Below are 12980 nucleotides of genomic sequence, written 5' to 3' on the forward strand. Positions count from 1 at the left end.
CTGTCAGAAAATAGCTAGGCATCCCCCTTGAAAAAAGATTTGTTCTTGAAAAAAAAATAAGTGAAAGCCCTAGAAGTTAGGAAAATTTTGATAATTTAGTTAAATAAAAAAAGAGAGTACAGATCGTGATGTCCCTCCTAGGAGGATAAGAGAAAACATTATTGAAAGACTTCAGCAAACGACATCCCAAATGGGTTGGCGTCAATCCCACCACCATCATAGACGTGGCGGGACCTGAGAGATAGCAACCATGGCAGCTAACATGAGAAATATCACCTATCAAAACATGACAATGCAAGAAATCTTTATACAAATGCAAGGTCAGGGAGCTCTTCAATTCCCTCTTTTGCACCTCAAAGATACTATCCATGTGGGGATAATGTCCAAAGCCAGAGCGTCATATCCTCTCGACAGGCTACAGAAGTTAAAGCCCACTTGAAAAGGGAAGTAAAAGTTGATATTTTCTCAAATTATGCTTCTACATGACCCATCGAGGCCTGGGCTTGCACAGAGAACAATTTTTCCCAAAATACGAGCCAGAAAATATGTGTAAAGGTCTATTAGTGTGTTTGATAGAATCAATCTAGCGGGAACCAGGCTCAGGCTATCCCTGCCACTTCCCGCGCCTAAAAATAGGCTATAACCACCACCTTTCACGGTTCGACAATGGGAGGAAAGGTCCTGTGCTGTCCTACCTAAAAAATTTCTAGGCGCCATAGGAGGAAAGAAATGGTAAGCGATCAGGCAGGCCCACTTATCCTCCACCCAGATATTAGGCTGATGAAGAGGAATACTTGAATGAACCTCATAGATCTTTTGACCTCGAAGACGACGATGAAAATCTACATTTTCACAATAATTGATCTTGTCCCAAGTCACTATGTACCACCAAAGATACCAAAGTATGATGAAAGAGTCAACCTAGGTAAGCACTTGAATAGATATAAAATATACATGAGCCAAAGAGGCTCTATCCCCGCCGTCAAATGCAGGGCCTTCCATTTAACTCTGAGCGGAGTGACAGAAATTTGGTATAGTAGGCTATCCTCAAGGACTATTAGGAGCTGGCCAGTGTTTCAAAATATGTTCTTGAAACTATTTTCTGTAAAAAAAGGATGGAGAGACTACTATCGAACGTCTCTAGGATATAAGACAGCAACCCGGAGAGATATTGAAGAATTTTTTTTAGCTTGTTTTCTTGATGAGAAGACATATTGTGTGAAAGTCACTAACCGTGAGGTGTTGTCTACACTATGAAGTGGGCTAAACATGAATATTATTTTCTGGAGGGATGTACAGAATCAAGACCTTACCAGTTACGATGCCTTATTGGAAATTATGAGGCGTCAAATCATCAACAAGAAGTTGATTGATCACCAAAATAGAGCCAACAAGGGTCTCCCACCCCTACAAAGAAACATAGAAGAGGACCCACTTCTTACCTGATAGACCATCAATGGAACCAAGCTGGTAGCGAGATCGTTTCCAATTCTGGGCAGGTATTTGCCATAGCCACATGAAATGCAGTACCCACATTGGCTTACAAGGATGTAACCTTCGAAGCCAACATACGACAAATAGGATTCAGACAATGGGCTCCCAAAGATAAAAAGCTTGATGGCAGGGCTCGTAACCTAAATATAGGCAACACCCTTTAATATTGTACTTATCATCATTCCTATGGCCATGACACTGCAGAGATATCACCCAACATCTTAGGCAGATGAGTCGTCAGAACAACCAAAGGAATGATCGCCCTCCTAGAAACATGCCCCGACCTAGGCCTGATGTGGTAAGACTTACGCCAAGAGGCATCCTTGAGATGGAAGAGGGACGATGATAGAGAAAGACCTGTAAAGGGACAACGCAGTGTAGAGACCCTTGATTAATATAGAAAATGCCCCTATCCATGAGGCCAATATAATTTTTAGAGAACCCCACGTTGAGGGCAATACAAGAAACCCCAAAAAGAATTATGCTAGAGAGGTCAAGGGCCCCTAATAACTAATTACATTGTAAATAATAGTTCCCGAAGAAGGCAACTACCACTTATCGATTACATGGGAGAATACTGAGGGTATACACTTCCCAGTTCTCTCATTGTGACACCCTCGTTGTAAGGACCGTCGTGGCTCATAATGGGTTAAAATGGATGCTAGTGGATAATGATAGCTTTGTCAACATCCTCTTTGGAGCCACTTTTAACAAGATGATCATCGATCATAAATTGACTTCCATCACCACGACTTCATCGACGATAGCATCATCCCAATGGAGAAAATAACTCTTACATTAGAAATGAAAGAGCCACCCTAGACAGCTTTAAACTTCATGTCATTCTTGGTAATAGATAATCGATCAGCTTATCATGGGGTTCTAAGCAGACCCGTCCTAAAAACTCAAGGGTCATTACTTCTATTCACTATCTATGAATGAAATTTCCTATTGAACATGGGATTACCACAATTAGGGGTAACCAAAGAGGAGTGAAAGAGTGCTAACTAAACTCAATAAGAAAGGTCGAGCCTAGGGACATCAATGTGGTGATAATGACTGTGGACATGTTGGATGCCCTATGAGAACAAGTTATGGGCAAAAGGAGTCGAGATAAAAAATGCCCTAAGCAAGTGATCATGCTCGATGAATTGGACCTTCCAACTATTGAGTCCAAATTCCTAACCTCCCCATAGAACTCTCAAGACTCTACCAAGTTATTGAAGGTAGGAAAATCGCTTGTTACCATAAGACAAAGAAAGACTCAAGGGCTTGTTGTGTAGAAATTTTGATGTCTTTGGAGGCATAAGGCTACGGTAAGCATTGATCCCAATGTCAGTTGCCACCACCTAAAAATTGATCAAATGATTTTCCAATATAGACAAAAGAGAAGGGCCTTTAACCCAAAGAGATACAAGTCCCTAAAGAAAGAAATGCAAAAATTAATAAAGAATGATTTTATCAGGGAAGCTATCTATCCAAAATGAGTTACAAATCCAGTTTTGGTAAAGAAACACAATGGTATTGGAGGGTATGCATCGACTTTTTCAACCTCAATCAAGCTTGTCCAAAGGACAGTTTTCTCTTCCAAGAATAGACCAATTCATGGACTCCACTACTGGGCACAAGCTTTGAAGCTTCATGGATGCCAATTCAGGCTATAATCAAATCGCCATGCATCCAACAGATGAAGAAAACAATTCTTTCATTACTGTTAGAGGCCTTTATATAATAAGATGATGTCCTTCAGGAAGAAAAATACTGAGACAACCAACTAGAGGATTATTAACAGAGTGTTTGCCAACCTCATTGGCAAAACAATGGAGGTCTAGGTTGATGTCATGCTTGTGAAGAGCTTAAAGGCAAATGACCATATAATGTACCTGGATGGAATACGGGGATGAGATTAAACTTCCTTAAGTGTGTTTTCAGTGTTGCCTCTGTCAAATTCCTAAGATACATTGTCAACCAGAGAGGCATAGAGGCTAATCTAGAAACAATTTGAGCCTTCGTCGAGATGAAGCCACTTCAAAAATCAAAGAAGATATAAAGCTTAATAGGACACGTGGTAACTTTAAGTCGTTCCATCTCGAAGGCCATCGACAAATGCCTCCATTTCATTAAAATCTTAAAAGGGGCAAAAAGTTCCAATCGACGTAGTAGTATGAACATGCTTGCCAGGGGTTGAAAATGTTTATAGGACAGGCCTATCTCATCTCAGAACCCAAGTTTGAAAGGGCCTTGCAACTCTATTTGGCCTTCTATAATGAAGACATTAGCTCGATTCTATTAAGAGAAGATGATACCCTCCAATTGCGAGTGTACTACGTAAGTAAGGCACGTCTGGAAGTTGAAATCCGCTATCCTGATACGGAGAAGTTAGCTCTAGGCTTGATCATTGCTTCTAGAAAATTGAGGCCATACTTCCATGTTCACACAATATTTTTGTTGATCAGCTTTTTGCCTAAGCAAGTGCTTTAGAAGCCTGACGCTTTAGGAAGGTTTCTAAAATGGGCATTGAACTTAACGAGTTTGATATCGTTTTCAAGTTTAGAACTTCTATCAAAGGCTAGGCCCTTGCAAACTTCGTGACAGAATCTGCCAACATCCCAGAGATGGAAAAAGTAATGGACCCCGGAGAATCTCCCACATAGAACTTATTCGTGGATGATTCAGCAAGGGAAATGGGCACAAAAGCGGGTATGGTCATAGTTAGCCCTAAAGGACATAAGCTCACTGCACAATAAGATTTAGGTTTAAGACTACAAACAACGCTACTAAATATAAGACACTACTGGCCGACCTAAGGTTGCCTAAAGAAATGCAAGTGAAGATGTTGTTCATTAATAGTGACTCTTAGCTAATAGTCAGTCAAGTTAATGGTAATTTCACAGCAAGGGACATAGACATGGTCGTGTATCTCAAATTGGCGATGGATATACTCTCATCTTTTTTAAAAATTCAAGTTAGTTCAAATCTCACGCATTGAAAATGTCTGAGCTAGCTAGTAGTAAATACTCGAAACTACTAGCTATTGTGCTGATTGAACAAGGGTTGCACAAAAAATCATGAAACCGAAAATCGAACTAAAATCATTAATTTGAAACTGTTTGTTCGGATCTATGGACCGCGATTTTTCCCTCAAACCAAACCAAACCATTTCAAAAACTACACAAAATCGAACTGAACCATTTTTACACTTTTTTAATAAAACATTAATTTTATTAACATATAAATTTTTACAGTTTTCACTTTTCAGAAAAAATACCAATTTAGCAATACAAATTACAACCAGCCCATTGAAATCATCGTAGAAAATTAGGTTCATCATTAATGGCCTATGGTTGAACAAGTACACAACATATATTCCAACCCAATATCTAAACTAAACTAAAATTATTTCTAAATCATATGATATGAAATGAAAACATATATTTTCGACAACCAAAGTCATAATTCAACAAAACTACGGTATCAAATCATGTCCAAATCTTTAGAAGCCTTAACATAAACTCTCATTTCCCAAACATTTGACACTTGTTTGCCACTACTGAACGAATCCACAGTCGCCTTTCGTCTGATAGTCTGCTAATTTATACTTGAATCGCTTCTTTCTCTTTTCTCTCTCGATAAGTCTTAGATTCTCTTTCAAGACATTTTTCCGTTATTCTTTCTTTTATTTGTTATTTTTGAACTTATTATACACTTGTGAGTTGTGGTTTAAATAGAAAAATGATTGTTTTGTGTCTAGATGATTAATGAACTTGTTTGTGGTTTGGAAAAAATGAAGGACTGAACGTATTGAATGTGTGAAAATGTTAAAGTTCCCTAATAAGTACCACTACCTTCTACTTTCATAAAGTGGCTAGAGAATGAAATTCGTCAATTTCCAATAAGTTTGAACTCTATCAAACTTTGTACATCTAAATATATCATATTCAATTTTTATTTATCATCTCACTAGCAAGACGAAAGAATTTTTAACCAAACTATAATAGTAGAATATAACTCTACTTTTACCAACCACTATATGACAATATGAAAGGCAAACAAGAAAATGTATATAAAAATGAAGAAAGATGTATTTGTTCTATTAACATCTTTTAGCAACTGCCACGCATGTTATGCAACGTGGTTTAACCACAAGTGTACGGTGTCAAGTTTTGTAATATAGTGATAGAATTGAATTGTTAAACCCACAGGGGTTGTTGTTTGATTCCTATTGAATACTATAATTATTTTAACTTCTACTTTATTTGGAAAACCAATTTTTGACTTGATGTGTTCATGCTAAATTAATATGTTGTAAATTAAATGGCAATTTAAACAAATCAAGATAAAATATATAAAAATAATCAATGCAAGGAAGTCTAGGGAATGATTTCACCACCCTATCAACAATGTCTTTCAATCTCAATGGTTATTTCTCTAAATTAGCCTCAATTTATAGGCAAGAACCATAAATTAATCGCATTCCCTCTCTCGAGTGCCGAATAGAATTTATTTCTCTACTCTAATCCCAATATCTCTATTCCGGATTAGATCAATAGAAATTATTAAGCCCTTGGTTCTTAATTTGAATTAAGCCTCAAAGAATTCGTTCTTTCTCTCAAAATCCACGAAATCTAAGTTATATTATTCGTAGATCAAGATTAAATCTCCCTCTATCGAGTGTCGAAATTCAATACATCAATTCATTCAACCATTGATCAGATTTTTGAAAGCAATAAGCATGAATAACACAAATAAATGCCGACAAATTAAAGAAATAACATATCAACATCCAAACATTGTATCAAGTTAGGTTGCATCAACCCTAGATCCAAGATTTTAGTTCATGATTGATGAAAATGATATTCTAAAATACAGATAAACAAGCATGGAAGAAGAGATTGAAAAAAAAAAAAAAAAAACTCAGTTGATGCTTTGAATCTTCTCCTAATGATTGTAGATCTTCCTTCTTGAATTGCTTGATCTCTTGTTTTTGCCTTGAGTTCTTTTTTTCAATGCCAGAAAAATCCCCCTTTTCTTGGTCTTTTTTCGTGGTATTTATTTTTCCCAAAAGTTACAAGATGAGAAGGATTGGATTTGGGCCAAAAAAATGCACTTTCCTACTTTTGTGTCTGGCGCCGCGGGCCTAGCGCTGAGATGCCAACCTTGATGTTTCTTTTTTTTTTGTTGGGCGCCGCGGCTTCCAGCTTTCTGTTGATTTTTTTCCTTTTCTTAGGCACCCAAGCACCCAATTTCAAAGTCCATGAAGCTGCCCTTTCTTGCTTTGTTCAATTTCCACGCTTTGTTATCACGTTCTTTTCCCTTGATTTTCTTCACTTCATACTCGAATTTTATGATCTTCATTACGGCTCCATCCAAACTCCAAAACGTGGCATTTTTTTAAAAGTTGTCTAAGCTTCAAAACAACATGAAAATCCAAATAAAAACGTTCAAATGTGCTCAACGACATCCTGAAAACTAAGATTTAAAGGTCTTAAATTGATGAGTGAATTGCACTCATCAGCAGCCAACTTTGAAAATAATTTATTCATGTAAAAGAATGTAATTTAACATTTAACATCACTAGTTTTCATTTAAATTTATATGTTACTTTGTTTTAAATATTTTACTATATTTTCAATAGGTAAATAGTGGATTAAAAATCGAACCAAACCGCAACTTATGGTTTGGTTTGAAAAATAAAATGGTTTGGTTTGGTTGAAAAAATTTCAAATCATATGAAATAGTTTGAGTTGAAAATATAACACAAACTGCCCAAATCCAACCATATTTTTCCTAGATTGAATACCTCTCAGAACCGTCCATTCCAAAAGAAAAAGAAGTAATATGGATAGCAGGAATGTCTATATGGATGCAACCAATAGTAACTTTCCTTAAAGATCGAGTCCCTCTCTATAACAAAGAAAAAGCTAACAAACTGAGGAGAACGGCAGCCTACTTTGTATTCTAGGATGGCATGCTCTACAAAAAAAAGGAATTTTCTTTTCTCTCATCCGATGTGTTGGAGAAGATGAAAACCACTTACATCATCCGCAAAATTTATGAGGGAGTTTGTGGCAACCATGCTGGAGGATTCCCGTTTGCACAAAAAGTACTACGATAGGAGTATTATTGGCCAACTTTGAAAAAAGACACGATTCAATTTGTACGAAAAGTGCGATAAATGCCAGCATTTCTCTCCTATCCAGAGATAACCTTTCCAAAAACTAACATCAGTAGCTAGCCCATGGTTGTTTGCTAAATATGGTATCAACCTTATAAGCCTTTTACTTAAGGGTAGAGGAAGTACAAGTTTTGTTATCGTTGTCATTGATTACTTCACAAAATGGGTTGAAGCCAATCTTTTAGCCAAAATTATAGAAGCCGACACTTCGAAGTTCTTGTGAAAGAATATTATATGGCAGTTCAGAATTCTCCATTTAATTGTCTCAGATAATGGGCGGTAGTTCGATGTAAAAAGGTTAGCGACCTTTGTGAGAAGTTGGGAATAAAGTATCATTTTTCAACACCTCATCACTCCCGAGCAAATGGACAAGTAGAGGCTGTAAATAAAGCCATCAAGTATACTTTGAAGAGCAAACTTGACGCCTTCAAAGGACCATGGTTCGAGGAACTGCGACTAGTATTATGGATGATTTTCTACAAGCCAGACCTCGACTGGAGAAAACCCCTTTCTCAATGGCTTAGGGTCTTGAAGCAAAGAACCTAGTGGAAGTCGAATTACCCTCTCCTGGTCGATTACAATTCAATGAAATACCCAACGATAAATAGAGAAGATGCGAGCTCGATTTCTTTAATGGAAAAGGGATGAACCTCAAGTAAAACTAGCCGTATATCAAAGGAAAATAGTCTGTTACTACAACGCGAGAGTTAAAGAAAAGGTCATTCTAAATAAATGACCTAGTGCTTTGGAGGGTTTTCCTATTTTCCAAAGAACCAGGAATAGGCACGCTAGGTCTAAATTGGGAGGATCGGTACCTCATCAAAGAAGAACTACGACCTAGTACTTATTGGATAGAAGACCTGGATGGAAAAATGCAATCTCGCCCGTGGAACATAGAGCATCTTAGGGTATATTACCACTGAATAGGCTTTATAGTTGGAAGATCTTTCCCAGACCTTGTAAATATTTCAAAAGTGATTCAATAAAAGTACATTTTGTTTGAAAGATTTAATAGGTGAAGTGCCTATATGGATGAATCATCCACCATGCGTGGAAGTGTGGACGGCTCGAAGAAGACGATCGGATTCCAAAAGGAATTACCTCATTGGTTATCCGAAGTATACAACAGATGCCTTCCTTGAATAAGTTGAACGTCGTGGGATAAGCCCCTACATGGATGGACCATCTACCATGTATGGAAGCTCGGTCACCTTGAAGAATTAGAGACAATATTGAAAAACATCTTTAAAGTTCCATGTGTTCTCAAGGTTAGTCATGTTTGAAATATTTGAAAGATCATTCATCTTTGGAGGTTATCATATTCACTTCAGTCAATACTTGCATGTTAAATTGTTTAAGTTATGCACCTTATTGAGGTCCCAACACTTGCAAATTAAATTGTTTAAGTTGTGTATCTTATTGAGATTCTGTTTGTTATATGCATTGTTGGAGTCCTAGTTCAATTGAAAACATGAAAATATAGAAACATTCACTTCATTGATAAGGAGATCTATACAAAGGAGGGTCTGAGCCACTATATAAAAAGCAAAATAAAAATCCTACGCTATGTTAACTTTTTAGCTAACCTGTGGTTGTGCATTTGAATATCCTTCAGCACCTCTTAGCATTCCAAGATTACACTAAAGGCCCAAACACTACCAAGGTCGCCATCAAATCCACTTTATCACTGGTAAAGACATAGGTCTGCCACCTATCAATCCAAAACTTTTAAAAATTTATAGTGGCATCATGGACCTCAGGTGACAGCATGTCCATCATTGTTGGGGCAATCTTCTCATCCTACCCAATTAAAAATATTCCTGATTTTCGAGGGTTCTTACTACTGGAGCTTTCTTCACAGTCTCGTAGGTTTGCTCTACCTCCTTTGCAACCTCTTTACAGATTCCCTAACCTTTTGAGCTTTTGTAGCAATGAATGAAGACTTCATCAGCTTGGGAGGAAGAGAAGGTGGGGCTTGCTAGGCCACCGGGCCGAACTTCCCAAAAGTAGGCTAGTGGTATGGGAAGCTTCATATTCTTTTGAGGCTCCTCCACATTTCCCTTGCCCTTGTCAACCTTTTGGGCCCCTTCTTCATCACTCATTTCAGCATGTTCTTTGCTGAGGTATTCTAGTTTTCCTAATATTTTTAGCACCTCCAGAGGACAGCTTCAAAGCCCGAGAGCTCACTGTGGAAGTCGCGCTCAAAATAAAAGCTATGTCAGGGGTGTGGTACTTTTTTCTCTCAAAGTTATATGCAAATAGCAAATACATAATGTTAAGATCAATACTAAGTACTCAGTACATCTACATAGAGTCTCAACATTTACCTTTTGAAGCCATCAATCCAAAGTCAAAGAAGAATTTACTACGATCAATCAAACAGTCAAAGTGGCACGACCTCTGAGGACATCTACAAATGTCTTTGATGACATCCCACTCAGCTTGGAAGAGTTCGAAGTGAGTCCCTAAAATTGCAAACCAATAAGTGTCAGATAAAGATAAACAAACGACAAGGTGTTTTTTTTTTTGAAAGATAAACTTAAGAGGATTGGAGTACTGGGTCGACATAGTACAAGCCGAGACCTTATCTCTCTCAACCACCTGCCACTTACCCTTGAGCTAGAATCATGACTCTTTCTACACTTTAATAGAAGATGTAAGACCACTATAAAGGGGCATGGGCCCCCAATGAATCATATAATACTATCCCTTTGACTTCCCTTTCCCAAGTATTCAAGGTTGGAAAAGAATTTAAAAGAAATAGAGGGACATATCGACACTAAGGGAGGTCTCATTCCAAAGGAAGTATGCCACAACCAACTGGCTTCACTTAAATTGGTTTGGAACCAACATATAGGATCTCAGCATTGCCCTAAAAAATGGGTGTAGAGGTAGACACGTACCTGCCTTAAACAAATATTCACTAATTGTCACACAACCCGACTTTAGATAACAAGCATGTTTGTAGGTCTCGGATTTTAGGAGTTCTATAGAATCTGGGATCCTATATTTCTCCATAAGTTCAACTGATTTGGCAGAGCTCATGGTAGAAGGGATTTTTATAGCCCCACCCCGTTTTGTAGTTAATGGGACCTCACTCATAGCCTAAAAACTTTCGTCCGACCCCCCGAACATAGACTGTTTCCCAACCCTATGATGGTTACCCCTACTGCTAGCACTAGACTTAGAAGCCATTGAAATTGAAAATAGATAGAATTAAAGATGGAAAAATACAAAAAGTATCTAAATGAAAAGAAGCTCTAAAGATTGTGACGTCGTCGAAAAACAGGAATGGCTGGAAAAGCTTTGTGAATGCTAGAGAAATTTGAAGATTTTCACAAAGGCAAAAACTCATACGGTAGATTTTTGGCTTTTATAGGAAAAGAAGATAAGCTTAGCCATCAGATCAAGATCTATTTCATTCGAAGCGTCCATTTTTAATTGCACCTGAATTATTGAATTTAAACAATTTTCCTTCTTAATGCCTCAGATTGATGCGTGTATCGCATGCACAAGCTTTCGCGTGTTGATCTCAAAATGTAGCAACATGGCCATCGTTGCGCATTCAGTATGTAATGACTGTACGTGTATTGAAATTCGAAACGCTTCAATTGTATTTTAGTGGTAACGTAAAAAAATCAAATTATTGGTTCTATTATCAAAATCACGCTTTATTGTCAAATTAAATAAAAGAGCCTCAGCAGTTCATCACTTCCCTACTTCGGCTTATCAAACAAATTACAGATGCTAAATATAGGAGTCTCAGCATTTTAGCACTTCCCTACTTCGGCTTATCAAACGAATTTCTACTAGACTTACGAGAATAAAGTTCAATTTCGAACTCAAACTATGATATCAACATTTATACTTGGACTTGAGGGACCATTATCGAAAACCTTACCATGACAAGAAAATTACTCTAAAGAAATTCTACTCAAGACAGAAGTACATGCATGACATGAATAATCATACATGGACTTGGGAGACTATTGTTGCGCTTCGCCACCTGGCATCCTACTTGGCCAAACCACCGACTAAATTTGAAGCATCGAAATCCACTTTCACCGAAGCGTTTCCATGTGAATGGAAATGCCGAAGCTAAGCCAAAGTAGTGAGGCTCAAAGTTGAATTCGAAGAGCTATTGTGACAAGTGATTATCCTCATTTTAGGATCCTAAATTTATGAAATCTTATTGGAATGATTGATTTAACTTTCTGTAATAAGTGATATGTCAAAATCTTGCCAATATAGGTTGTGGTGTGTCCGAATGCACCACAGGCTAGTGAGATCAAACTGATGCCTAGGATATGATGCTTCAATTAAGGAGATGAAGACATGTGCCCCTCATCCATTGGACACTATTTTATGTGCAACACTATAAATACTCCATTCTTGTATCATTTTAAGGTTAATGCAACTCTTAATACTTAAAGCTATTCTCTGTCTTCTCTCTTACTTATTTCACATTCATTTTAGTTAAATTGTTGATGATTGATTATTATTGTTCAATCGTCTCTAAACATGTTGTCGATGTCTGAACATTTTTGTCTCGTGTCATAGAGTATCGCCATGTCCATATATGGTAACTTCATCTCGACCAAGTCTCCAATCAAAACATGTTAGAATTTGCTTGTAGGGATACGAGTGGATTGGCATCTGTTGTCCACATCACTCTTACAAAAAATGAAATTAACAATATTACAGTAAATAACTTGACCTTTGGGATACAAACAATCATCAGACCATTCTTGGTACAATATCCTAACATTTTAATTAGTGTTAAGCGTTTATATAACATTTAAATAGACGGGAGGTGGGAAGGGTTACCTGACAACTTTGGTTATTTAGATTTGATGGTCAACAATTAGTTACTTAATATCAATTTTTATTTCAAGTTTAGCGCTAAGCTCTATTATGGGCCTGTTTGGGCCCAACTTTTCCTCAAAAAATTAATTTTTTGATCGTTATTTCACTATTTCAGCCATCATATTTGACTTCTTCTCTCACAGGTGGACTTCAATTTTCTCCTAACGGTCAAAAAATCAATTCTCAAAATCACTCCCAAACAGGTTCTATATTTTAAGCTACCACTAATTTTGTTTTCAAATCTGTGATCTGTACAATATTTATTAGTTTGATGGGATTAAAATTAATTTTTTTTAGTAAATTTTGATTAAAAAAGTGATAAAATATGTTGAAAAAAATTGTGGATCTAATGAAATATGTGGTTAAAATTTGTTGCTGACTTTGACTTTTACTAAAAGTTAGATTTCAATCCTTACAGAAATAATCTTCTAAATACTGGTGCTTA

This window comes from Olea europaea, chromosome 10 (assembly GCF_002742605.1).
Source record: "Olea europaea var. sylvestris chromosome 10, O_europaea_v1, whole genome shotgun sequence".
NCBI classification, from domain to species: domain Eukaryota; kingdom Viridiplantae; phylum Streptophyta; class Magnoliopsida; order Lamiales; family Oleaceae; genus Olea; species Olea europaea.